Source organism: Schistocerca cancellata, chromosome 4, assembly GCF_023864275.1.
Source record: "Schistocerca cancellata isolate TAMUIC-IGC-003103 chromosome 4, iqSchCanc2.1, whole genome shotgun sequence".
Lineage (NCBI taxonomy): Eukaryota > Metazoa > Arthropoda > Insecta > Orthoptera > Acrididae > Schistocerca > Schistocerca cancellata.
This window is the reverse complement of record NC_064629.1, coordinates 210,895,163-210,921,929: the sequence shown is the minus strand read 5'-3', so window position 1 is coordinate 210,921,929 and position 26,767 is coordinate 210,895,163.

Genomic DNA, 26,767 nt, shown 5'->3' with positions numbered 1-26,767 from the left:
CGGGTCGTAACACACCTGAAATGTAACGTCCACTGTTCAAAGTGCCGTCAATGCGAACAAGAGATGAGCGAGACGTGTAACGAATGGCACCCCGTACCATCACGCCGGGTGATACGCCAGTATGGCGATGACGAATACACGCTTCCAATGTGCGTTCACCGCGATGTCGCCAAGCACGAATGCGACCATCATGATGCTGTAAACAGAACCTGGATTCATCCGAAAAAATGACGTTTTGCCATTCGTGCACCCAGGTGTGTCGTTGAGTACACCATCGCAGGTGCTCCTGACTGTGACGCAGCGTCAAGGATAACTGCAGCCATGGTCTCCGAGCTGATAGTCCATGCTGCTGCAAACGTCGTCGAACTGTTCGTGCAGATGGTTGTTGTCTTGCAAACGTCCCCATCTGTTGACTCAGGGATCGAGACGTGGCTGCACGATCCGTTACGGCCATGCGGATAAGATGCCTGTCATCCCGACTGCTAGTGATACGAGGCCGTTGGAATCGAGCACGGCGTTCCGTATTACCCTGCTGAACCCATCGATTCCATATTCTGCTAACAGTCAATGGATCTCGACCAACGCGAGCAGCAATGTCGCGATACGATAAACCGAATCGCGATAGGCTACAATCCGACCGACGCATTTCTCCTCCTTACACGAGGCATCACAACAACGTTTCACCAGGCAACGCCGGTCAACTGGTTTGTGCATGAGAAATCGGTTGGAAACTTTCCTCATGTCAGTACATTGTAGGTGTCGCCACCAGCGCCAACCTTGTGTGAATGCTCTGAAAAGCTGATCACAGCATCTTCTTCCCGTTGGTTAAATTTCGCGTCTGTAACATGTCATCTTCGTGGTGTAGCAATTTTAATGGCCAGTAGTGTTGTACTGGCATGGAGTAAGAAATAATCGTGGTCATTGTTCTGCGTATTGTCCTGTGTACCAGACATACTAGATCAAATTCGTAAAATGTGGTGATGCAAACTGACAATGTAGAAATGACTCAAGTTTAAAAATACTCCGCTAATAAACTTGAAATGACAAAAAGCTAACGGAAAATATATTACCTGACAGTTTTCTGAAAAACGCTTTAGACTGCTGAAACATTTTCTTATCGACAATTCCAGGTAGAATCCAAATTTGTTTTTGTTAATAAAATCTTTTCGTCGACCTAAAGACGGAGCTGTCGTTATGTCAATGCCAAGAGTCCAACAAACAAAATGAGTTACTGTCTGCAAAAGGTAAGAAGACGTTTCAGATGTAAAAATGAAAACTATTCTCCCATTTCTTCAGATTTTGCTACGTCGGTTACAAGATTATTGCAAGTAAACAATGATTTTTTTAATGTTTGATCCAAATTTGTCTTGATGTTCCTGAAGTTAGATGTAAAGCTGCGGAAACAGTAAACCACTGATACTTATCTCTGGCATTGTTGTATACGAATATGCCACAGCGTTCATCGTCTGCATTTTTCGTTAGAAATGATTAAGTGCAGTTGGCACGAAAGCTGACTGATTGCTTTATGTGCAGCATTTTAGTAGATAACAAGAAGCTTCATCCTCACGTCAGCACAGCTCCTGTAAAAAAATTATTTGTGGCGAACTTCGCAATTTTCTGACTTTAGTTTACATATAATTCCCTGAATCTGTTTAAATAGGTCGCAGTAGCCTGGGAACCAGTAATGTTGATCCCACCTGCAATTCAGAGCACTAAGTCTCGTACACTCCTGGAAATGGAAAAAAGAACACATTGACACCGGTGTGTCAGACCCACCATACTTGCTCCGAACACTGCGAGAGGGCTGTACAAGCAATGATCACACGCACGGCACAGCGGACACACCAGGAACCGCGGTGTTGGCCGTCGAATGGCGCTAGCTGCGCAGCATTTGTGCACCGCCGCCTTCAGTGTCAGCCAGTTTGCCGTGGCATACGGAGCTACATCGCAGTCTTTAACACTGGTAGCATGCCGCGACAGCATGGACGTGAACCGTATGTGCAGTTGACGGACTTTGAGCGAGGGCGTATAGTGGGCATGCGGGAGGCCGGGTGGACGTACCGCCGAATTGCTCAACACGTGGGGCGTGAGGTCTCCACAGTACATCGATGTTGTCGCCAGTGGTCGGCGGAAGGTGCACGTGCCCGTCGACCTGGGACCGGACCGCAGCGACGCACGGATGCACGCCAAGACCGTAGGATCCTACGCAGTGCCGTAGGGGACCGCACCGCCACTTCCCAGCAAATTAGGGACACTGTTGCTCCTGGGGTATCGGCGAGGACCATTTGCAACCGTCTCCATGAAGCTGGGCTACGGTCCCGCACACCGTTAGGTCGTCTTCCGCTCACACCCCAACATCGTGCAGCCCGCCTCCAGTGGTGTCGCGACAGGCGTGAATGGAGGGACGAATGGAGACGTGTCGTCTTCAGCGATGAGAGTCGCTTCTGCCTTGGTGCCAATGATGGTCGTATGCGTGTTTGGCGCCGTGCAGGTGAGCGCCACAATCAGGACTGCATACGACCGAGGCACACAGGGCCAACACCCCGCATCATGGTGTGGGGAGCGATCTCCTACACTGGCCGTACACCACTGGTGATCGTCGAGGGGACACTGAATAGTGCACGGTACATCCAAACCGTCATCGAACCCATCGTTCTACCATTCCTAGACCGGCAAGGGAACTTGCTGTTCCAACAGGACAATGCACGTCCGCATGTATCCCGTGCCACCCAACGTGCTCTAGAAGGTGTAAGTCAACTACCCTGGCCAGCAAGATCTCCGGATCTGTCCCCCATTGAGCATGTTTGGGACTGGTTGAAGCGTCGTCTCACGCGGTCTGCACGACCAGCACGAACGCTGGTCCAACTGAGGCGCCAGGTGGAAATGGCATGGCAAGCCGTTCCACAGGACTACATCCAGCATCTCTACGATCGTCTCCATGGGAGAATAGCAGCCTGCATTGCTGTGAAAGGTGGATATACACTGTACTAGTGCCGACATTGTGCATGCTCTGTTGCCTGTGTCTATGTGCCTGTGGTTCTGTCAGTGTGATCATGTGATGTATCTGACCCCAGGAATGTGTCAATAAAGTTTCCCCTTCCTGGGACAATGAATTCAGGGTGTTCTTATTTCAATTTCCAGGAGTGTAGATCTCCTTTGGTAACGGTGCACTGACTGTCAAGAGCGGTTCTGTATCTTCCAGCAGTTTTCCTTTCACACTTTTGTAGATTTCATTTTGGTGTATTTTCGTACTTCGTGTAAATCTTTCTTCCATTTAAACAATTCATGTTCAGATTTTACAAAACGAAACCGGCTTTTCACGCTGCATATAAGTGTTTTCTCCCTCCTTCGTTTAACTAAAAAACTTATAGTCTTTTATTTCTCTCTGAAAACTATTATTGTACACGTTTTCTTTGGGCTTGGAAGTTACTCTATTTTTGTTCTGGACTTTAATTAGCACAACAGTCATCGCTCGAACCACAATTCACAGAATCGTCCAAGCTGTTTCCTGCTTGATTGCTGTTTCCGCAATTTACAAGAAAATGTCGACATCATTCGAATGAATGTCCATGAAATTAATTGACAAATAACACATATGTGAGCCTGAGGAGAAGTAGATGATTTCAGTTGCGTAATTCATTCTTCATATTTCATCTTTGCAAGGTTGAGAACAAGAATTGGATTCCACATTACTGTGAAACTCTGGAGCCTTCACAAAGACAGATGCTATTAGCAAGCATATGCGAAGAAATCACAAAGAAAATTGATTCAGTTTTATCTCTGTTGTCAACACTTAGCGATACTGCAAAGGCAACTGCTAATTAATATGGATATTAAATGAGTTGCGCATTCGAGCAAATAGTAATTGTGAATGTTTGTGTCAGAGAAACTATCAATCAAAACTGAAATTCGCTTTACAAATTACGGTCGCATTGTGCCGTGTTCTCTGTTTACCGATGTGCAGTCAACAGCACGTGCTGTCCGCTCCAGCTATGGCAGGGACATACGTTTCTCCAGACATCTGGCGAGCTACAAATTTGGTAAATTTCAACATTTTTTAAGAAATGCTTGCAGTGTGTCTTAGCAGATTAAATTTTTACATTCGCAGAGTGGTGCGCCTGTCCCTGATTTCGAAGCGGCATTCCTCAACCCACCACTGGAGAACCTCCCTTCTAAAGTATCCTAAAGACTTGTGATGCTCCCCCCTCGCTGCCTGTTGAAAGCGCTCCTAGCACAGGCGGTTAACATGAAGGCAACTTGCCACAGTTTGCAGAGGCACTTAAGATCAACAGGCCACCGGAATTATCTGTTCCGTGTCCACGTCGGAAACGTTCCTAGTTGCTGGGGATAATTGGTTAGTATGAAGACTGAGGCAGGTTGGGGGCAAGGTCACATCGAAAAAGAAAAACGAATAGCAGGTTTAACGGATAAAAATGGATGTATTCATAGATTATAGGTTCGCAATATCCAATCGAGGGCAGCCTTCGCTAACGTTAAGTGTTACTGAAGAATAGAACATGAATAGAAATATCCATATTGTGGTGTAGTAGTTTTTCTTATTTCCGTGTGTAATCCCCCCACGGAAAATTACCCTCTACCACGCAATAATTAATAATGGTCAATCAAATCATCCACATTTATTTACGTTTGAAAAGTATCTGAGCAGATTTTCTAGTAATATATGCGCCGACAGCTCGTCGACGCCAAGGTATTTTTCTAGTACGTTTATTCTTTGGAACAACAGAGGTACAGAGATGTATGCTCCATGGTCATTATAGAGAGAGAGAGAGAGAGGAACAGCTTCGGAAAGTATCGGTTGGAAGATTTTCGGATTGCTAAAGGAGATTTTTATTTACTCTTCTTCGCGCTAAAGCGAGACAGGAAAGTTTGTGCCGCTAGCGTGATAGATAAAGAGAAAGAAGGACTTGTAAAAGTAAATTGCATGAGACTTAAAATCCACGGAAACGGAACATGTACGGAAATGGATTCAATGTACAATTTTCCTCAGAAATAAGGTTTGTGACCATTTTATTCTAGAGTGAATGACGAATGCGTTCTCTGTCTGAATCATTGATGATTGTCTGGGCCCTGTAATTAATTGGGAAGTTTCAGCTGTGACGAAGAGAGCCTGCAATCTCTGAGTTTTTTTGAAATCGTCCAAAAAGGCTTCGTCCACATCTGAAATTTTAGATCTGTCGTAAACTGAACGAAGTGTTCAAACGATCGATTTTCCCAACTGAATGCAGCGCTTAATAATAATAACGTATGTAAAGATCTTTTCTAGCAAGCCAGCCGCTGAATATTAAGACGAAGGGCTCCACCAGAGATTCTACTAGGCTGATTTCATGTAACTTATATTTGAACTGTACACAGATAAAGGACAGAGAGAGAGAGAGAGAGAGAGAGAGAGAGAGAGAGAGAGAGAATGGAATTCTAGAAGTTACTCAGAATCCTCCCATTAGTATAATTTTTTTTGTCTGTCTTTGCACGGATAAGCCTGATAAGAAAACCTAAGCCCTTGACTTTATTGTACAGAATTGTGTGTGAGGGTGAGAGAGCGATAAAGGCGACAGATACACTTCTGTACAGACAAAACATTATACCAAGTTAGCGGCTAGCTGCATTAACACACACACATAGACTTTCATCAGAACTAAAGCAGTAAGAGAATTCATTAGAATGGCCAATCCGTGACAGGACACGTTTTTGGACGTTGTTAAAATAATTTTGTTCTTTGTTTCATGTGAACTACGACGAGACAACTTAACGTGGAAAAGAGAAGAAATACTCGCAGTCGTATTATTTGATCTACAAATAAAAGCAGCACGCTGCACGCAGAAAAAAGGCCAGATCTATACTTTTTTATCAAAGCTTGCTAGTATTGAGGAAGTAGACGTAGATTTGAACATTTACTAATTGTGTTCATAACAGAAGTAGTTTGATTGATCTGCCCTAGTTGCATTTACCAGTATAAGTACTATAACAAAGTAGCCACAGAAGTATTCTTGTGAAGGGAGATATATATACATCTTGACTGTAGAACATTTATATGGTTTTAACTAGGGCAATGTTTAAGATGAGTCAAGCAGAGCAGAGCAACACCCAACAGCCTTCAGCTGTGAGCACTGATGATAATGATGTAGTAAGAAGTGTTGTAGAACCGATCGCTATAGATAGCGCAATAGAACGCCCGGTAGACACGGCTGGAGATGTATCAGCCAGTACGCAACATGGATTAGACCCATTGGTCATTATCATGAGGCAGATGCAGATGTTAACGGAGACCGTGAATAATATGAATACAAAATTAGCCTCAGTTACTGAGGGGCAAAACAATTTGAATACAAAATTAGTCTCAGTTACTGAAGGGCAAGAAAATTTGAAAACCGACATTAACGCGAAGTTCGCCGCAGTGAATGAAGGGCAAAATGATTTGAATGCGAAGTTAGCCTCAGTTACTGAAGGGCAGGAAAAGCTGAAAGCTGAGATTAAGCAGCAGTTACATGACAGTTTTTCCGAATTAGAACAACGGATAGAGGCAAAGACAAAGGAACTTAAAGATCAGGCCGAAGAGACGGAACGAAAATTAACTGCACAAATCGAATTGGTTAAAGCTCAATGTGAGGAATCTACTCAACGCGTACGTGTAGAAATGAAGGAGTACGTGGCTATTAAGATAGATACCGTACGCAAACAGGTGGAAATGGTTCCGCAATTAGTACAAAAGCAAGATGCCATGTCATGTGCAATTGCGCAACTTCCTGAATTGGCACGTACGCAGACGAACCTCAAGGAAAGTGTGGAACATCTGACAGAACGTCAAGACGTTATAGACCACCAGATTAATGTATTAACGGGTAAATTATCCGAAATCACATTAGAAAACAAAAGGCTAATGTGTGAAAACGTTGAGCAAAATGTTAAAGAAGCATTCCAGAGTCTGTGCGGCAAACAGGAAGAGAATTTGTTTGCGAAAGGACTAGAGGAAGTGCGACAGCAGTTAGGTGCTGATCTCGAGCATTGGAAACAAACGATAGCAGAGTCGATACGCGTTTCACAACAAGGCTCAGAACAAATGAATACAGGCCAGCAGCAGAAGTTGCCAGCGACTATAGAGCCAGTTACTGCACATTCGCACACAATACCGACTTGTGTGAGTAATTCAAATATTAAATTGCCACGAGCTAGTTGTTCGCGTGAAGTTTTATCTGACGGAGATTACGAAAGCCTTTGCCATGCCGAAGAAAAAATGATAAAGCATCGGCAATTTCAGATTTTTAACACTGACAAAAGGGGGGTCCATCCGATTGTTTTTATTCGAAGTTTTAGAGGAGTTCTACCCAGAAATTGGTCGGAGTGGCAGAAGATCAGTTTCGTTACTGGGTATATACAAGGTTCGGGGGCGATCTGGGCCTCGGACATGACTTCTGTTTGCTTGACCTATGACAATTTTGAGAAAGCGTTTTTAGCAAAGTTCTGGTCAGAAGGAGTACAGGAACGCCTAAGGCAGGAGGTGCTCTACCCAGAGCCTTTCTCTTTTTCGAAAGGAAGCCTTAGGAAGTATTTTGAAAAATATATAAATAAAACTAGATATTGGGACAGACCTATGCCTTTGCCAGACATAATAAACATACTTAAGGCAAGATTACCAACTAGCATCCGGAATCAATTAATTTACGGCAACGATAAAGACCTGGAGTCGTTCCTCACGACGTTAGATTATATAGACATTATAGAAGGGAACAACCAGAAAGCCCGTAACAACAGATTCCAATATAGGGAGATAGAACCTCCGCCAAATGGTAGGCAAGGGAACGCACAGAGATCGATAAATAGTGGAGAAACCCCTCAAAATCTCAATAATAATACCGGCAATAGTCTTGCGAAGGGCTATCCAAGGAACAACAGGAATGGGAAACGATATAATCCCGTATGGGGGAACGAAAGGAATTTCAGACCACAAGCTTGGAACAATAACAGTAATAGAAAGTGGAACCAACCGGGGGGAATAAACTCAAATAACCAAAATCAGTGGGGACGGACATCCGCGAATCAACCGGTAATTACCGAAGTGACGGATGAGGTCAACCACCAGGGGAATCAAAATCCAACAAACTTGTAAGGACCCACTCGTGCCCCGGAGGAGCGGTCAACAATAGGTTGAGGGGCAACAGGATATGTGTACCCATGCTAACGTATAATGATGGACGATTACTGGCAGATGAATTGACCGAGGACTTAGAACCCCAAGATGAGAATAAGGAACAGGTGGCAGTAGCCGAAGTGCAAGTCATTTTGGAAACTGTACCTATAGTGGCGGTTTTAGACACAGCTGCAACCACAAATGTTATTTCGGAGGCTCTATTCAACAAGATCAGAAATATAAGACGAGTACCAATTTTTCCAGTTCAAAATTGCAAAATAATAGGCGCCGTTGGGGCTCGATCGGCGAATGTAAAAGTGCAGTCACTACTTAGTGTAGAAGTAGGAAAGGTAGCAATATTAAGCACATTCCTTGTTGTGAAAAATTTGGTGGTAGACTGCATTATCGGAGTCGACAGCCTACGTCAATACGGATGCAGAATAGATTTTAAAACAGGAAAAATTTGGTTAAATGTAAATAAACAAGAAATTGAGTTGGACTTGTTGAAAAAAGAAAGCCTTACCAGAAAATATAATAGTGGGATCAGTGTGCAAGTAATCAGGACTGCACAAAATTCTAAACACCACGTGAATAATGAGTTCAAAGTCAAAGGAGATTTCGGTCAATTAGTGTATGAGAAGTTAAATGAATCCGACTGCATCACTGAAGATCAGAAGAAGCAGCTCAAAGAATTATTATCAGCGTATGAAAAAGTGTTTGATGAAAGGCCAGGAGTGATTAAAGGATACATATGCCATCTCTACGTTAAGCCGCACGAAACGTATTGTAGAACTTTCTATCCTGTTACCTGGAGGTTAAAGGCTCAGGTTCAAAAGAAAATAGATCGCATGTTGAAATGGGGTTTGATCGAACCCTCTACAAGCCCATACTGCTCCCCATTGTTGGTTGTGCCAAAAGCAAATGGAACTGTGAGACTGGTACTCGACGCCAGGGAAATAAATAAAATTATAATTCCAGTGAGGACACATCCGGAAAACATAGACGAACTGATACAACGGTTCCAGGATGTCCAATATTTGACGAGCATCGATTTGCGGAGTTCTTATTGGCAAGTCAAGCTGGATGAGGTATCAAGGAGATATACAGCTTTCATTTATGCAGGAAGAAGTTACCAATTTACTGTAGTTCCTTTCGGACTCAACATTAGTGCTGGAATTTTTATAGCAGCGCTAGATTACGCATTAGGCCCAGAACTAAGAAGCAGGATAACAGTATTTGTTGATGATATGCTTATTGCATCGAAGACCTGGGAAGAGCATATTACTTTACTGAGTCGGGTGTTGGACGTTTTCAAAACCATGGGAATAACTGCTAACCTACAGAAATCACATTTTGCACTAAATAGAATCAAGTTCCTGGGGCATATAATTGACGCAAAGGGAATTTTACCGACCAAGGAGAAGCTAATGGCGATTAGTAAGTTTCCAACACCAAGAAATAGGAGGCAATTAAAAGGGTTTATGGGTCTTGCATCATTTTTTAGAAGATTTATAACGAATCAGGCCATGAATGCAGCAGCACTGAATAGTTTGCTGAAGAAGGATGTGCCCTGGCTCTGGACATTAGAGTGTCAAGAAGCATTTGAAGAGATAAAGAAGCAATTAGTAAATGCACCGCTTTTGTACCATCCGGACATGCAAGAGGAATTCTACTTGTCAACAGATTCGTCAAATGTGGGTCTTGGAGCGTGCCTTTTCCAAGTACGCAAGATAAATGGACAGCTTACCTTTTGTCCTATTGCGTTTGCTAGTCGTGTTTTGTCCAACTGTGAACGAACGTACACGACGACAGAATTAGAGGCTCTTGCGGTCGTCTGGGGATTTAAAAAATTTCATTATTATTTATATGGGTCGAAGACTATCGTATATTGCGATCACCAATCATTAACGTTTTTACAAACGTGTAAACTGTTACACCCCAGACTGGCTAGATGGACTCTCGCTCTGCAACAATACCAGTTTAAGATCGTATATGTCTCAGGGCAGCAAAACATTATTGCGGACGCTCTATCAAGGTCACCGCAGGGTTTAACCAAAGAGATTGAAGTAAATAATTCCTCAGAATTCCCTATATTGCTGCTGCAGGAAAATCAATATAAGACGTACTACATCAATTTGTGTGTGCATATGGCCCAGTTACAGAAAAAGGGTGCTCAATGGAGAAGTGTCATTCAAAGGTTACAACAGCAACCTTCGGATCAGATCGCAAATTATTACAAGCTGGTAAATGGCGTATTATTTTTCCGCTGTGGAAGGCCAAACAAAGTCCGTTGGTGTGTTTGTATACCTGAGGCACAAATAGAGAAACTTGTCTGGTTCACTCATTTAACCTGGGGACATTTCGGTGCGACAAAATGTGCAGACAAGATAAGTGGGTACTGTTATTTCCCCAACATAAAGCGCAGAGTGCATGAGGTCTTAAAGAGGTGCATAATCTGCCAAAAAACAAAGCCGGATTCAAAAGGTACTAAGCACCCATTATGCTCTATATTAGTACAAGAACCAAAAGGATTAATTTCGTGCGATCTGTGTGGACCGTTACCTACTTCAAGAGGTGGTGTTAAATATGTGTTAGCATTTCTAGATGTGTGCACGAAATACGTAAAGCTATACCCGATAAAGACGGCTACAGCCAAAGTAATTGTATTAAGATTGATAAGAGATTATCTTCCACATGTTGGTACACCAAAGGCGATCATAACTGACAATGCTAAAATATTCACGGGACTCCGGTGGAAGCAGACTTTGTCTCAAGTCGGTGTGAAACACGTACTAACATCATTTTACCACCCACAAGGTAATTTGGTGGAGAGGATTTTTAGAGAATTCAATCGATTTATGAGGACGTATTGCCATAATAAGCAAACTGCGTGGGCAAATTATGTGGAAGAGTTTGAGCAAATATACAATAACATGCCCCACTCCTCAACTGGATATACACCTCGTGAATTGATGTTCGAAGCAAAAGAGGAAAATTTCTGGACTGACCATATCCCCAAAACTCAGGAAACCGAGATGCCTTGGGAAGAAAAAATAAGACAGGCTATCATAAATATGACGAAAAAGGCTGATCAAAGAAAACAACGATATGACAAATTAATCAAGAGGGTACAGACATACCATGTCGGCGAGAAGGTACTAGTTAAACGACATACCAAATCATCCGCAATAAAGAAAAGTATAAAGAAATGGGAGTTACTATATACTGGACCATACATTATCCTACAAATTCCGAATCCTGGAGCTTATCTGTTAGCATACCCGGGATCGAACAAAATAAAAGGGTTATTTCCTCATAACGACTTAAAAAGATATAATGAAGATTAGAAGATAGGGAGGAATGGTGTTCCGAGTGACAGAGATGAACGCTCGTAAAAAATATAACAATAAACTGTGTGTGTGTAGTGTTAAAAGCCTTTAAATTGAAATAGTTAGTCAGTGACATAGAGTATAGAAATAGTGACTAATTAGTACTATTGAGTGTTGTAAAAAAGATAGTGGAGATAGGCTTCACCTGTGGTTTGGGTGAACATAGAACTTTAGCATTGCTAATGTTATCAAGATGTATAAAGGATCTGACTGACCTTCAAGAAGAATGAAATGTTTCCCCGCAAATGACGCTGAATAATCTAAAGAGGTTCGAGTGCAGATTCATATATAATCTCATGTGAACGCTTAAATGTGTAAATATGTGAAGGGATGTGTTGTGGTAGTGAATCGTGAGTGACGGTTAACGCCGCAAAGATTATTTCCCGCGCAAAACAGTTGACGTCGGCGCGAGAACTAAAATCGATATAGACGATACAGATATCCTTTGTAAGAGACTCGCACCAAACGCGAGGATAAACTGATTCATGTTGAACTTTAAAAGGAATAGGTGGTATAATTCGAAGTTAAGAGTTTTAATTTATTAATGAATGATTAAAGAAAGTAGTATTCATAGATTCAGTAGTAATTTAATGGTTCGTGTTCGTTTGGGAATTTTGTGTGAAAAATCCATTTCCATATATGAGCATGGATGAACGCCGTATGAATAAGAGAGTAAATGAAAGAAGTGAATCCGCATTCCTCAATGCTAATAACTTCTACATTTCAGCACTCAAGCGTAGAAATATATGTATTTAGAATAAAAAGTTTTTTTTGAGTATAGCTAAATTATATGACTTATCAAGGAAATATGGATGATGTCTTGGAATAAAATGAACTACACTTTCCATTATTCGATGATTTGAATCCAAAATCTATAGTCAGTTACATGAATCCTTTAAATTGCGAAGAACAAATCAGTCATAGAAAATCTGTTAAAACTTTTGGACTTATAAGCACAAGTGGGGAGGCAAAGTCAAAAGGAGTATTCAAACGAGAGTAAATCGGTTGATGCTTTTGGCAACATCATTAATTAAGAGTTGAATTCCTTGAAGTACGTCGTAACAAAAAGGATCCATGAAGCCACAAGGATTTTGCTTTCAAAAAGGAGAATCTTGGACGGTGCAACCTAATCAGTTCTCTTACAGGAAGAGTTTCCCTTTTGATCATTGCTAATTCTTTTGGAATGAATGTTGCATGTGAATTCGAGTATCCCTGTCCCTTCTACTCTTCCCATTGTGGGCCGCGTAGAAGATCAACGACAGATGGGGCCGCATAGAAGACCGACTACAAATGTGGACGTCGGGGACATGCAAGACCCGGGGGAGTTTAGCACCGCAAGATATTGTCCTAGGAGCAAGATTGTAAAACGCAAATTCATGTTATTTATTGTAAAACGTTTTTTTTTTTTTTTTTTTTTTTTTTGCTAGAGGCACAAACTACTCTTCTCCAAATCGTGATACAAATTAAGCCCTATCTTTCCTTTAGAGATAAATTTCAAAATTATTTTTGTTCTTCTATAGGCTTTCCTATCTTCTATGTACCGTAGACTGGGGGTCTAAGCTTAAGAGGTTTTCCAAGGTTTCCCTGCTTAAGAAAGTTCCCGAATGGGTAGACCCTGACATAAGTTCATGAAAGATCATCTTCCTTGGTTGTGCACAGCAAACATAACACCTAGATGCACGTAAAAGTAATACAGCCGCGGTACCGGTCTCTTCATTTCTTCTGTCTTCAACATTTCTTTTCTTCGTCTAGTTCAAACATAATATTCTTTTTCAGTCGGAGGACTGACAATCATCACTTCCGGGTTATCCACGCTAATAGATAGCTCGCGAAGTGTGTTCGGTGAATAAAAATTGACCTCACAAACTTCGCTCGCTGCGAGGGGCATTGTAATCCCCCCACGGAAAATTACCCTCTACCACGCAATAATTAATAATGGTCAATCAAATCATCCACATTTATTTACGTTTGAAAAGTATCTGAGCAGATTTTCTAGTAATATATGCGCCGACAGCTCGTCGACGCCAAGGTATTTTTCTAGTACGTTTATTCTTTGGAACAACAGAGGTACAGAGATGTATGCTCCATGGTCATTATAGAGAGAGAGAGAGAGAGGAACAGCTTCGGAAAGTATCGGTTGGAAGATTTTCGGATTGCTAAAGGAGATTTTTATTTACTCTTCTTCGCGCTAAAGCGAGACAGGAAAGTTTGTGCCGCTAGCGTGATAGATAAAGAGAAAGAAGGACTTGTAAAAGTAAATTGCATGAGACTTAAAATCCACGGAAACGGAACATGTACGGAAATGGATTCAATGTACAATTTTCCTCAGAAATAAGGTTTGTGACCATTTTATTCTAGAGTGAATGACGAATGCGTTCTCTGTCTGAATCATTGATGATTGTCTGGGCCCTGTAATTAATTGGGAAGTTTCAGCTGTGACGAAGAGAGCCTGCAATCTCTGAGTTTTTTTGAAATCGTCCAAAAAGGCTTCGTCCACATCTGAAATTTTAGATCTGTCGTAAACTGAACGAAGTGTTCAAACGATCGATTTTCCCAACTGAATGCAGCGCTTAATAATAATAACGTATGTAAAGATCTTTTCTAGCAAGCCAGCCGCTGAATATTAAGACGAAGGGCTCCACCAGAGATTCTACTAGGCTGATTTCATGTAACTTATATTTGAACTGTACACAGATAAAGGACAGAGAGAGAGAGAGAGAGAGAGAGAGAGAGAGAGAGAGAATGGAATTCTAGAAGTTACTCAGAATCCTCCCATTAGTATAATTTTTTTTGTCTGTCTTTGCACGGATAAGCCTGATAAGAAAACCTAAGCCCTTGACTTTATTGTACAGAATTGTGTGTGAGGGTGAGAGAGCGATAAAGGCGACAGATACACTTCTGTACAGACAAAACATTATACCAAGTTAGCGGCTAGCTGCATTAACACACACACATAGACTTTCATCAAAACCAAAGCAGTAAGAGAATTCATTAGACGTGCTTGCTAAGAAAATTGAATGAGGAATTCCGCCTTATGCAAAACACCTTTGGAGTTTTATTTTACCCCTACATCTTTCAGCATATATAGGCTGTCTTCAGCGGTTTAGTTCGTTTCCTTCACGTAAAACTGTTATTACATATTAACGTTCAGAGAAAACATTAGGTACAAGTTATTTACATTTGTGAATGAAGGGATTGTTGTCAAATATTGTACATGGTTTGTTTACAGTTTACAGTTGAGATATGTATTACTGGGATGGTGCACTGTATGTCGTTTACTACAATATGTCTTAAGTTCTGGTTTTATCGCTTATTTGTAAAAAATAGTGGATGTATGCATTAGTTTACGTACCTTACATGAAGATATTGAATATTTATGTTGGTTACTGTAAGTCTGCTACACAGCCCTGAACACAAACACACACACACACACACACACCTTAACGCCAACAACACTTCAAATCTGCGCGCCTCACCCAGACAAACATGCCACGAAACAAATGCCACAACACGTAATGACGGCGAAAATACAGTGCAAGTTCGAAAAACCGCAGAAAATGCATATGAAACCTCGAAAGTGGTAGAAATCAACGTGTTACCACACCACAGACAGAGGAGATAAACATCACAACATGAAAGCCGTAAGTAACACGCAAAATAACGCGATACATATCATTTTCATTCGGAAATGCATAAGAAACAAAATAAAAATTATGTTTCGCTGTTGCAGATGACAAGTTGTAGACTGTGCAGCAAACTTACAGCTACCAACATAAACATGAAATAATTTCACGTAAGATACGTAAAGCAATACATACATGCACCCTTTTTCCAAATAAGCAATAAAACCAGAACTTTAGACATATTGTAATAAACGACATACAATGCATCAGCCCAGTAATACATACCTCAATTGTGAACTATAAGCAAACCATGTATAATATTTGACAAGAATCACTTTATGCACACATGTAAATACTTTGTACCTAATGTTTTCTCTAAACGGTAATATGTAATAACAGTTTTACAGAAAGAAAATAATGTAACCCACTGAAGACAGCACAAAAAGTGCTGAAAGATGACCGGATAAAAGAAAACTGCAAATGTGTCTTGCATAAGGTGGAATTCCTCATCCAATAGAAATCTTAGCCAAAGTGCACAGGAACTACATGACTCAGTGTAAATTTACTTGAACTATACAAAGAACCACCTTCAGAAGGTGGCCCTTTGTATAGTTCAAGTAAATTTAGACTGAGTCATGTCTGAAGGTGGCAGAAGTAAAATACAGGGAGAGAAAGTCTATTTACAATTTGTACAGACACCAGATGGCAGTTACAAGAGTTGAGGTGCATGAAAGGGAAGCAGTGGGTGGGAAGGGAGTGAGGCAGGGTTGTAGCCTGTTCCCGATGTTATTCAATATGTATATTGAGAAAACAGTAAAGGAAACAAAAGAAAAAATCGGAGTAGGTATTAAAATCCGTGGAGAAAAAATAAAAACTTTGAGGTTCGCCGATGACATTGCAATTCTGTCAGAGACAGCAAAGGACTTGGAAGACCAGTTGAACGCAATGGACAGTGTCTTGAAAGGAGGATATAAGATGAACATCAACAAAAGCAAAACGAGAATAATGGAATGTAGTCGAATTAAGTCAGGTGATGCTGAGGGAATTAGATTAGGAAATGAGACACTTAAAGTAGTAAATGAGTTTTGCTATTTGGGGAGCAAAATAACTTATGATGTTCGAAGTAGAGAGGATATAAAATGTAGACTGTCAATGGCAAGGAAAGCGTTTCTGAAGAAGAGAAATTTGTTAACATCGAGTATAGATTTAAGTGTCAGGAAGTCGCTTCTGAAAGTATTTGTATGGAGTGTAGCCACGTATGGAAGTGAAACATGGACGATAAGTAGTTTGGACAAGAAGAGAATAGAAGCTTTCGAAATGTGGTACTACAGAAGAATGCTGAACATTAGATGGGTAGATCACATAACTAATGAGGAGATATTGAATAGAATTGGGGAGAAGAGAAATTTGTGGCACAACTTGACTAGAAGAAGGGATCGGTTGGTAGGACATGTTCTGAGGCATCAAGGGATCACCAATTTAGTATTGGAGGGCAGCGTGGACGGTAAAAGTTGTAGATGGAGACCTAGAGATGAATACCTTAAGCAGATACAGAAGGATGTAGGTTCCATTAGTTACTTGGAGATGAAGAAGCTTGCTCAGGATCATGGAGAGCTGCATCAAACCAGTCTCTGGACTGAAGACCACAACAACAACAACATACAAAAAGCAGTGCTTTGTTATTTGGAGAATGTTGGAGGGAATTCATTTAAGCCGAGAGAGAGGTTCAAATGGTTCAAATGGCTCTGAGCACTATGGGACTTAACATCTGAGGTCATCAGTCCCCTAGAACTTAGAACTACTTAAACCTAACTAACCTAGGGACATCAGACACATCCATGCCCAAGGCAGGATTCGAACCTGCGACCGTAGCGGTCGCGCGGTTCCAGACTGAAGCGCCTAGAACCGCTCGGCCACAACGGCCGGCCGAGAGAGAGGAAGAGAGTACTGGAGCACAAGATACCGACTGAGATGAAATCTTTCCGCACAGTTGGCGCAATCAGTGTGTGGCCATAGATCGAGGTGGTCGCGCTCGTTGTGCGATCCAAGCGGCGTGCATACGCGAGCGACGTAGCTGTGTTCTGTTCAACTTCTACTGTTACTAAATGCAAGCCGGCTAGTGTCTATAGCAAAACGTCGGCATCAAAGCTGAAACTGAATGGGGCTGGGACGGCAATAGTTCGATCTTTTATGACTCCAGACCGACGTTTTATGACTCCAGAAATGCCGCCCCCAAGTGAGCTTCCCGACCCCAAAAGATAGGGCCATTACTATGTGGAAGGGAAATGGTTAAAGCATACCTGCTGTGATGTGGAGAACTGACCACATATTTTTCCGACAGAAGTTTCGTATTCTGGCTCGGTCCCAACTGTTGGAAAAGCAGTCCTTATCGTGTTCCTACACCTCCAAGTGGAAGATGAAGGAACCATTTACAACTTGAAGGGTTTTCAACGGTTGCCGCCATTTGGAGCAAAGGGTTAAACTGCAACTGAAAATAAAGGGAACTCGAAATAAAATTGATATCAAGGAAATGAGTACATCGGTGGATTACTGATTATCAACGGGTCCTGCATTTTTAATTAGATTGTATTATGTTTCATTATTACTGTTTTCTTTTCTTGTCTGCACCGCTGGTCAGAGATTACAGGAACCTCTTCCCCCGGTTGGTTGGTGTGGTGTCACCGCCAGACACCACACTTGCTAGGTGGTAGCCTTTAAATCGGCCGCGGTCCGTTAGTATACGTCGGACCCGCGTGTCGCCACTATCAGTCACTATCAGTGACTGCAGACCGAGCGCCGCCACACGGCAGGTCTAGAGAGACTTCCTAGCACTCGCCCCAGTTGTACAACTGACTTTTCTAGCGATGGTTCACTGACAAAATACGCTCTCATTTGCCGTGACGATAGTTAGCATAGCCTTCAGCTACGTCATTTGCTACGACCTAGCAAGGCGCCATTACCAGTTACTATTGAGATTACGAATAATGTACCGTCAAGAGCGACGCTCATCATTAATGGATGAAAGTTAAGTAGTCCACCAGCTACGTCCGTTTTTCTAAAGTCTAAATTTCTTGTCCTGTTCCAGACCTCACGCCAGCCTGCGTGAGCTAAAACGCTTGCCTTTCGGCTTCCTCTAGTACCCGGTGTTGGCTCTCCTGCCAACCCACAACAGTTGGTTGATTTGGAGGAGGGACCAAAGAGCGAGTTCATCGGTCCCGTCGGATTAGGGAAGGATGGAGAAGGAAGTCGGCCGTGCCCTTTCACAGGAACCATCCCGGCATTTGCGTGAAGCGATCTAGGGAAATCACGGGAAAGCCATATCAGACTTGACGCGGTTTTGAACCGTCGCCCTCCCGAGTGCGAGTGCTAACCACTGCGCCACTAGCACGGTCGGCCCCCGGTTATGCTGACCACGAGCATCTCTTTGCCTCTCGCAGTGGAATACTGCGAGATGGCACACAAGGTAACAAATCCAGGCAGTGATGATCTCTGGGCCCCAGTCGCATGCAGTCACTTGAGGATATGTCCGCCCCTGGTAGCTGAGTGGCCACCGGCACGGTAGCTCAGCGTGTTCGGTCAGAGGGTTAGCTGCCCTCTGTAATAAAAAAAAACTGAGTGAATGGATCAATAACGAACTTCCAAGGGCGTCTGGGGACGTCCGCCACGAACAATTGCAACGAACTATAACGAACAAAATGAGGTTAAAAAAAAAAAAAGTGGTCAGCGCGACAGATTGTCAATCCTAAGAGCCCGGGTTCGATTCCCGGCTGGGTCGGAGATTTTCTCTGCTCAGGGACTGGGTATTGTTTTGTCCTAATCATCATCATTTCATCCCCATTGACGAGTAAGTCGCCGAAGTGGCGTCAAATGGAAAGACTTGCACCCGCCGAACGGTCTACCCGACGGGAGGCCCTAGTCGCACGACATTTACACTTGAGTATATTTGAAGTGGAATTTACAGCCGTCTTAGAAGATGACCGACTCACCGTCACCTTGGAAGCAGTATCGTATACAGACCAGACAGATGTCGAGTAACATGATAGACTATCGGAAGCTTGCAGCAACTACAATAGTTGCTCTCGGGCTGTCTCACCGAATGCCTTGCTCGCATTCATCACCATGAGTCCATCAGCAGAAACGCTGTAAGCTTCTATGGCCCACCCCTGTTTCCCCTAATGCATCTCATGTCCCAAGGCTTGCATTTCCCATTTTGGATGTTCGACTCTCACAATTAGCTCTCGCTAGAGACTGGTTTTCGATTTCGTTACCTTTATCGAACTTCTTGTTTCGTTTGTCATGTATAATACCTGGCCTACAGCAGGAAGGCGGCTCGCCAGATACTAGATCGATCGTAATTGTGAGTGGGCATAAGTAACTGTGTGATGGGACTCCTTCAGTTTATTTTCATTTGTGATTTTCAATATACGTCCATATTTAACTTCACTGGAGGCCTTTCACTTACTGTAGCTTTCTTTGGTCTCTTGTACTAATTATATCATGGACTCGACAATCACCGCAAGTAGGTGATGAAGGCAGATGCCTTCATAGCGATTCGGGGATAGATGAACAGCAGGTCAGTTGTGAAAGCATTGCTAATTACGCATATAAATTTTTTTTCGTGATTTTCTTTAGATTTCTATTCTTATTCTTTTGTTCGTATGGGCATTTCTAATTGTGATTATGTAACATTCGACTGTGGTTTCTAAATGTAAAGATGTAATTGTGATTATTTCGTTTGCCAATGGATAAATATGTTTCTTGCTTTGTGCCTGTGGTAAAGTTTGTAAAGTTCTCTTTTGGAATATTATTATTTGTGAAAAATGCAGTCAATAACATTTATAAAGGTTTATGTAATTTACGATAACGATATAACATCTATAGACAGGGGACAGCGATAGTGATATCGAGAGTCGAAAAGTTGTTGCGTAGTAGAGGGGATGGTGGATGGCGTGTCTGTGAAGCGTGCGCGGGAAAAATAGTACTGTGTTTCATGAAAAGCATACGTAATTGTATGGACAGTGATACCGAACTATCAGATTGTTAATTCTCTTTACCACTGCGGTATGTAATGCCATCGCCAGCGAACTTTAAGAGCAAATAAACCGGACTGTGAAAGTGCCGCTAACATTACTTTGTTGTGGCCGACACGAACTGTGCTTTTATGCGAATGAACTTTGCTGGTATTGATTTTGGGTGGTGGAACTGTTGTATATCACATTCTACTGTATCAAGCCGTGAAAGTGAAGACTAATTAACTGTGCAATATAAATGGCTTTCAGTGACGTTGTCGAAGTTTGAAATGCGAGAACAGAGTGGACATTGTTTACGGTGTGCTTAAAACACAAGAACAATTCTATGAACTGTGTATTTGTGGCTAAGACTGTATGAATGTGACGAACCGTGTAATTATGGACGATAGCGTCACGGACAGGGCATAAAGTGAAAAAACGAGCGATGTCTACGTCATGTACTTTGAAAGAGAGGACATGTCAACAACGTTCGTATACTGGCGTCTTGTGGTTTGTTAATCACCACGGGATTAATGATACAGCTGTGCCGGAACTTTATTTGCGTTTCGCCGGAGAAGATTAACCAGCGGAACTGTCTGTATCCTGCTCTCATCATCGTAATCCGCCGACATCATGCTGCCTAACGCAACGCTTCGTATGCAACAAAAAGTTAAGGAATTTTGCCGAACGCTATCCCCTGACCTAGAAACTTTCTTTCTCTATTAAAAGTATAAGAATTACAGACTCTATTTAATCAAATTCTTTGTTTAGTTTGTTTGCTTTCTGATAACGAAAATAAAATTACAATCAGTGAAGTAAAAGTTGCCTGGTAGTCATTGTTGAAACACCAGTAAATATAAACTTCTTCCTCTCATTAGGACTAATTCTCCTTGCATGTCAAAATTATTGTAGTTATTTTATGTAGTTTTATGTATTGTTATGAGACTAGATATATGACAGTGACTAATAAGAGTATTTTGTCGCGAAATATGGCTTCGAGCGAAAATTACGGCGACCGCCATAATTGCTTGCGTTCTGACCATTAACGTAAAAGCTGCTATTCCCATATTGGTGCTTTTCCTGACGTGAGCGGGAATTATAAATGTCAGCTGTCAAATCACGTAGTGACTGTTTACCCAGTAATAAAAGTTTTTGATATTGTATTGGTACGAGTCGTAGTATTAAGAGACACTGGTTATACTCAAATGTGGGTAGATGTGTGGTGAAACCCCCCGGTGTTCATGTGATTGTTAACAGTATTGTGTGTGATTCACGAAATTTTGTCACTTTTTCTAATTCCTTTCAGATATTGTCTTAGATATCTTTGAAGTTTCAGAGAATATATACACAATTTTGTCGGTTCAGGTTAATTTCAGAGCAGTTTCTCGTGAATATTAGAGTTTTCAGTTCATAAACAAAGTGGGATCGTGACCAATTGAGAAGTATAACAAAGAGTGTGGTTTTCCAACTAGAATTCTGGATGATTTCACTGTTCAGATTTTGATAATTATTTTTCCTGTGGGTTGAGGTCATCACAGAGTGACTCGAGAAACGGTGTTAGGTCATTCCCTATTCTTTTAACCTCGGTCACCACTGACGTGACGACAGCCACGATCACTGAAACACACCGTTACGAATAAACAATAAAAACTTCCAGTCACTAAAACCTTCCCCCTTCAACAAACTATTCAACAGGCATTCACAGCAGAAAAGAACTCTCCAGATGATTCAAGATTTCCTTCTCTTGCCACAAAACCAAAGAAAGGAACTAGTATTCTGTCGCATGCCAGCGAGCATTGAAATCCACAAGAATATGAAAAATGGCATAATACTCAAAGATACAAAGAAGATTGTTGGGATGCAACGCAGGAAAACGTGTTGTCTTCCAGCAAGCCATAGTCTCACCTTCAAGCCAGAGAGTGATGTGCTGGCTATATGGAAAAGATTCTGGAACTGACAAAGACTAAGCTGTGGCTGATGATATCAGCTGCATGGTCCTACCATCTTTCAGTCAGAGAGAGGACACGAATTGACTATCTACTTCTTCTTCTTCTGTAGTGGTCAAACCAAGGACTGGTTTGCAACAGTTACAATGACAGCTTGTCTCTATTCTGTGCGTCTTTCAGCTTTTCTCTTCATTTCTTTATAGGTGTTACATCCCACATCTTTCACGATTTGATCCATGTACCTCAGCCGTGGTCTTCCTCTTGGTCTTTTTCCCTCGACATATCCCTCTATGATTGTGTTCAGGAGTCCTTTATGTCTTAATAGATGACCTATAAATTGCACTCTTCTTTTAGCAATGAAACTCCAGAGGCTTCTCTTCTCACTTGCTCTTTCCAGAACCACTTCGTTTGTGACCTTGTCGATACATTTTATTTTGAGCATGCGTCTATAGCACCACATTTCAAAAGAATTTAGCTTCTGGTCTTCCTCTGTCCCGAGAGTCCACGTTTCACGCCCATAGCATGCCACACTCCACACATATGATTTCAAAAATCTTTTCCTGATTTCAAGGCTGATGCTCTTAGATGTTAAGATGTTTTTCTTCTTGTTAAAAGCAGCCTTTGCTTGAGCAATTCTACTTCTCACTTCTGCCTTGCTCCTTCCATCCCTGGTAATATTACTGATCAGATAAGTAAATTTAACAACTTGTTCAAGCAGTTCATTGCCTACATGAACTTGGACTTTCACTTGATCTTTTTTGTCACATGCCATTACTTTTGTTTTTGCTTTATTAATTCTCATATTATATTCTGTAAGAGAAACCACCTTTTTATTTTAACTGTGGTGAATGCATTTCAGTATAGCCCATTTTAATAGGGTGTGTTCTACACTGATATGACAAAACATTATGACCACTGCCCACTGCGATGTCGGACGCCGCCTGGTGGCTTTGCAGCCACGTGACGAAGTAGCAAAAGTGTGGAAGCGGAGCAGACACGGACAGGCCGGAGATCATCCTAGCGAAGATACGGGCTGCAAATGGAGAAATCCACTGAGATACGCAACTTTGACAAAGAGAAAATAATTATTACACAGAGACTGTGAACGAGTATCTCGAAAACAGTGAAGCTGGTCGAATGGCCACGTGCTACTGTCGTGAGCACGTGTGGAAAGAGGTAGAACTTCAGTAAAACTACCACTAGGCACTAAATGGTTGGACGTCCACGACTCTTCACAGAATTTGCAGTTCGGAGGCTTGCCTGCTCTGTAAAGTAGGATAGTTGGTGATCTGTGGCATCTCTGCCCAAAGAGCTGGTGCACGCACAACTGTTTTGAAACACACTGTTCATCGTACATTGTTCAACATGTAGCTTCGCTGCAGACTACCCTTATGTGTTCACATGTTGGCCCAATGGCATAGTCAATTTCCATTGCAGTGGGCACAAGACCATCAGAATTCGATCGTCGATGAATGAAATCGTGTTGGCTCGTCACACTAGGTCGATAGTCATCTCCACAAAAGCCGTCATCGAGGTGAACGTGCAGCGCGCCACTAGCACAGGCTGATCGAAGCAGTATGATGCTGTTGGAGACATTCTTCTGGGCTTGCATGGGACCTGTGATACTAATCGAAGACACGCTGACAGCTGCGAACCATCTGCATCCCTTCATCCCTTCATGCTTGATGTCCCCCCCCGACGGAGATGTTCTCTTTCAGCATCTCCGTATCTCGGAGCCAGAGCCGTGCAACAGAAATTCGCCTGATGTAAATCCTATGGAACCCATCTGGGTCGCTATCAGGCGCCATCACCGCGTACGCAAATCAGCGGTCCGTTACTTACCCGAGTTACATTACCTGTGCGTAGACATCTAATGCAACATACTTCCACAAACCTATCAAGAAATTGTCAGATACCTGATACGCAGAATCAGTGATGTATTTCGTTCCAAAGACGGTCAAAGAAGCTACTAAGCAGGTGATGTCACAATGTTTTGGCTCATCAATGTATATTCTACAAAGTGGGCAGCAGCAAATTTGAGTAGGCTCTGCCCTCTGATTTAGCTATACAAGGCGTGGTGTCGTCCGAAGAGCGAGATGCCAAAGCAAAGTTGGTACCTCACAATGCAACCACAAGAAAAGACAGTAGCCGCAAGCCGCACCGATGAATGAACAACACCAGCATAGCCACGCCCAGAAACGTTTCGCTACGCCGCCGCACAGTACTACTCGCCTCAGCCCGTGATCGTCGATCGTCGACTAAGATGATAGCATCGTCTTCTAGTAGGCCATCTGTGTGATCAGTGCATCAGGCAGAACACTAAGTGAAAGTTATTGTTAAGTATACTCTGAGTGAGAGACTTGTATTTTGTCCATATCAAGTGATATCTGAATGTTCACAGACAGTTGTAAATACGCATGACATTCCTGTGGAAATGGATTGTACAAAGTTAAGTAATTCTCCTTATCTATGTCATAATAAAGTGAACTAACATTTATGTGCTATGATGTCTATTTGGTCTCCTCCTGGAGCAAACCAAAGAACCCACATTTCTACCGGGGCTGTATTTTCGTCTGGTACAACATAAGGTATATCATAATTAACAACGAAAACTGACTCAGGTGAAAGTATACGACAGTAGAAGCAGAAACGTTCCAGTAAACACGGGGCCTCAAACGAAGATTGCAAGGTAATTGTGATCCTGTGGTTTCGACCTGCCATTGACTTCAGTAAGAAATATCGTCTTAGTAAGTACAAATATATTGCCTGACCAAAAAAGTGAAGAACCCGGAAGACATTGTCGGATGTCAGTGCAGCTTCATAACATACACACTGTTGGTGGGAATGTAAATGGTTAGAGGTGCAATTCTCTGTGAGAAATACAATCGCCACCAGAGAGCATCAGCTCTGGTCTGTTTAGTGGTGTTAAAGGGCCTTCTCTGGTAAACAAGGTGCATTCAAGTTCTAAGGCCTCCGATTTTTTTTTCTGGACTGGAAAGAGATAGAAACATGCGCATTGTTTTAAAATGAGGCCACGTTCATTGTCAATACGACCCAGAGATGGCAGCACCATACGGCAGATGGAATTTTACCGCCAGCGGCGAGAATGAGAACTGTTTTAAATACTTAAAATGGCGACGTTTTCCTTACTTGAACAGCGTGCAATCATTCGTTTTCTGAATTTGCGTGGTGCGAAACCAATTGAAATTCATCGACAGTTGAAGGAGACATGTGGTGATGGAGTTATGGATGTGTCGAAAGTGCGTTCGTGGGTGCGACAGTTTAATGAAGGCAGAACATCGTGTGACAACAAACAGAAATAACCTCGGGCTCGCACAAGCCGGTCTGACGACATGATCGAGAAAGTGGAGAGAATTGTTTTGGGGGATCGCCGAATGACTGTTGAACAGATCGGCTCCAGAGTTGGCATTTCTGAGGGTTCTGTGCACACAATCCTGCATGACGACCTGAAAATGCGAAAAGTGTCATCCAGGTGGGTGCCACGAATGCTGATGGACGATCACATGGCTGCCCGTGTGGTATGTTGCCAAGCAATGTTGACGCGCAACGACAGCATGAATGGGACTTTCTTTTCATCGATTGTGACAATGGATGAGACGTGGATGTCATTTTTCAATCCAGAAACAAAGCGCCAGTCAGCTCAGTGGAAGCATACAGATTCACCGCCACCAAAAAAATTTCGGGTAACCGCCAGTGCTGAAAAAATGATGGTGTCCATGTTCTGGGACAGCGGGGGCGTAATCCTTACCCATTGCGTTCCAAAGGGCACTACAGTAACAGGTGCATCCTACGAAAATATTTTGAAGAACAAATTCCTTCCTGCACTGCAACAAAAACGTCCGGGAAGGGCTGCGCGTGTGCTGTTTCACCAAGACAACGCAACCGCACATCGAGCTAATGTTACACAACAGTTTCTTTGTGATAACAACTTTGAAGTGATTCCTCATGCTCCCTACTCACCTGACCTGGCTCCTAGTGACTTTTGGCTTTTTCCAACAATGAAAGACACTCTCCGTGGCCGCACATTCACCAGCCATGCTGCTATTGCCTCAGCGATTTTCCAGTGGTCAAAACAGACTCCTAAAGAATCCTTCGCCGCTGCCATGGAATCATGGCGTCAGCGTTGTGAAAAATGTGTACGTCTGCAGGGCGATTACGTCGAGAAGTAACGCCAGTTTCATCGATTTCGGGTGAGTAGTTAATTAGAAAAAAAATCGGAGGCCTTAGAACTTGAATGCACCTCGTACAGGGTGTCCCATGCAAACCTCCCTGATTTTAAGGACCCAGGAGAGAAAAACCACAGTAGATACGACAGTGAAAAGTGCACCACATTGTACACTAGAGCATCTCAAAGAATTTATACTCCCATGTCAGAAGTGCCAAGTATCGTCGCCAGACTGCAGCATGGTCGCGTGAAGTGAAAGTGGCGACTCCACAGTTGCACGCGCGAGCAGTAGTGTGGTTTGCAGAAACAAAATCGCCGATTACTGTGCAAAGAAATTATCGTCGTGTGTATGAATGTGATCCACCTGATGTGAAAACAATTAAGGAATGGTATAGGAAGTTTCTGGCAACAGGAAGTGTTCTGAAACATTCTGGCGGTGCTCATTACGGAGTTTCGGAAGAGACAGTGGAG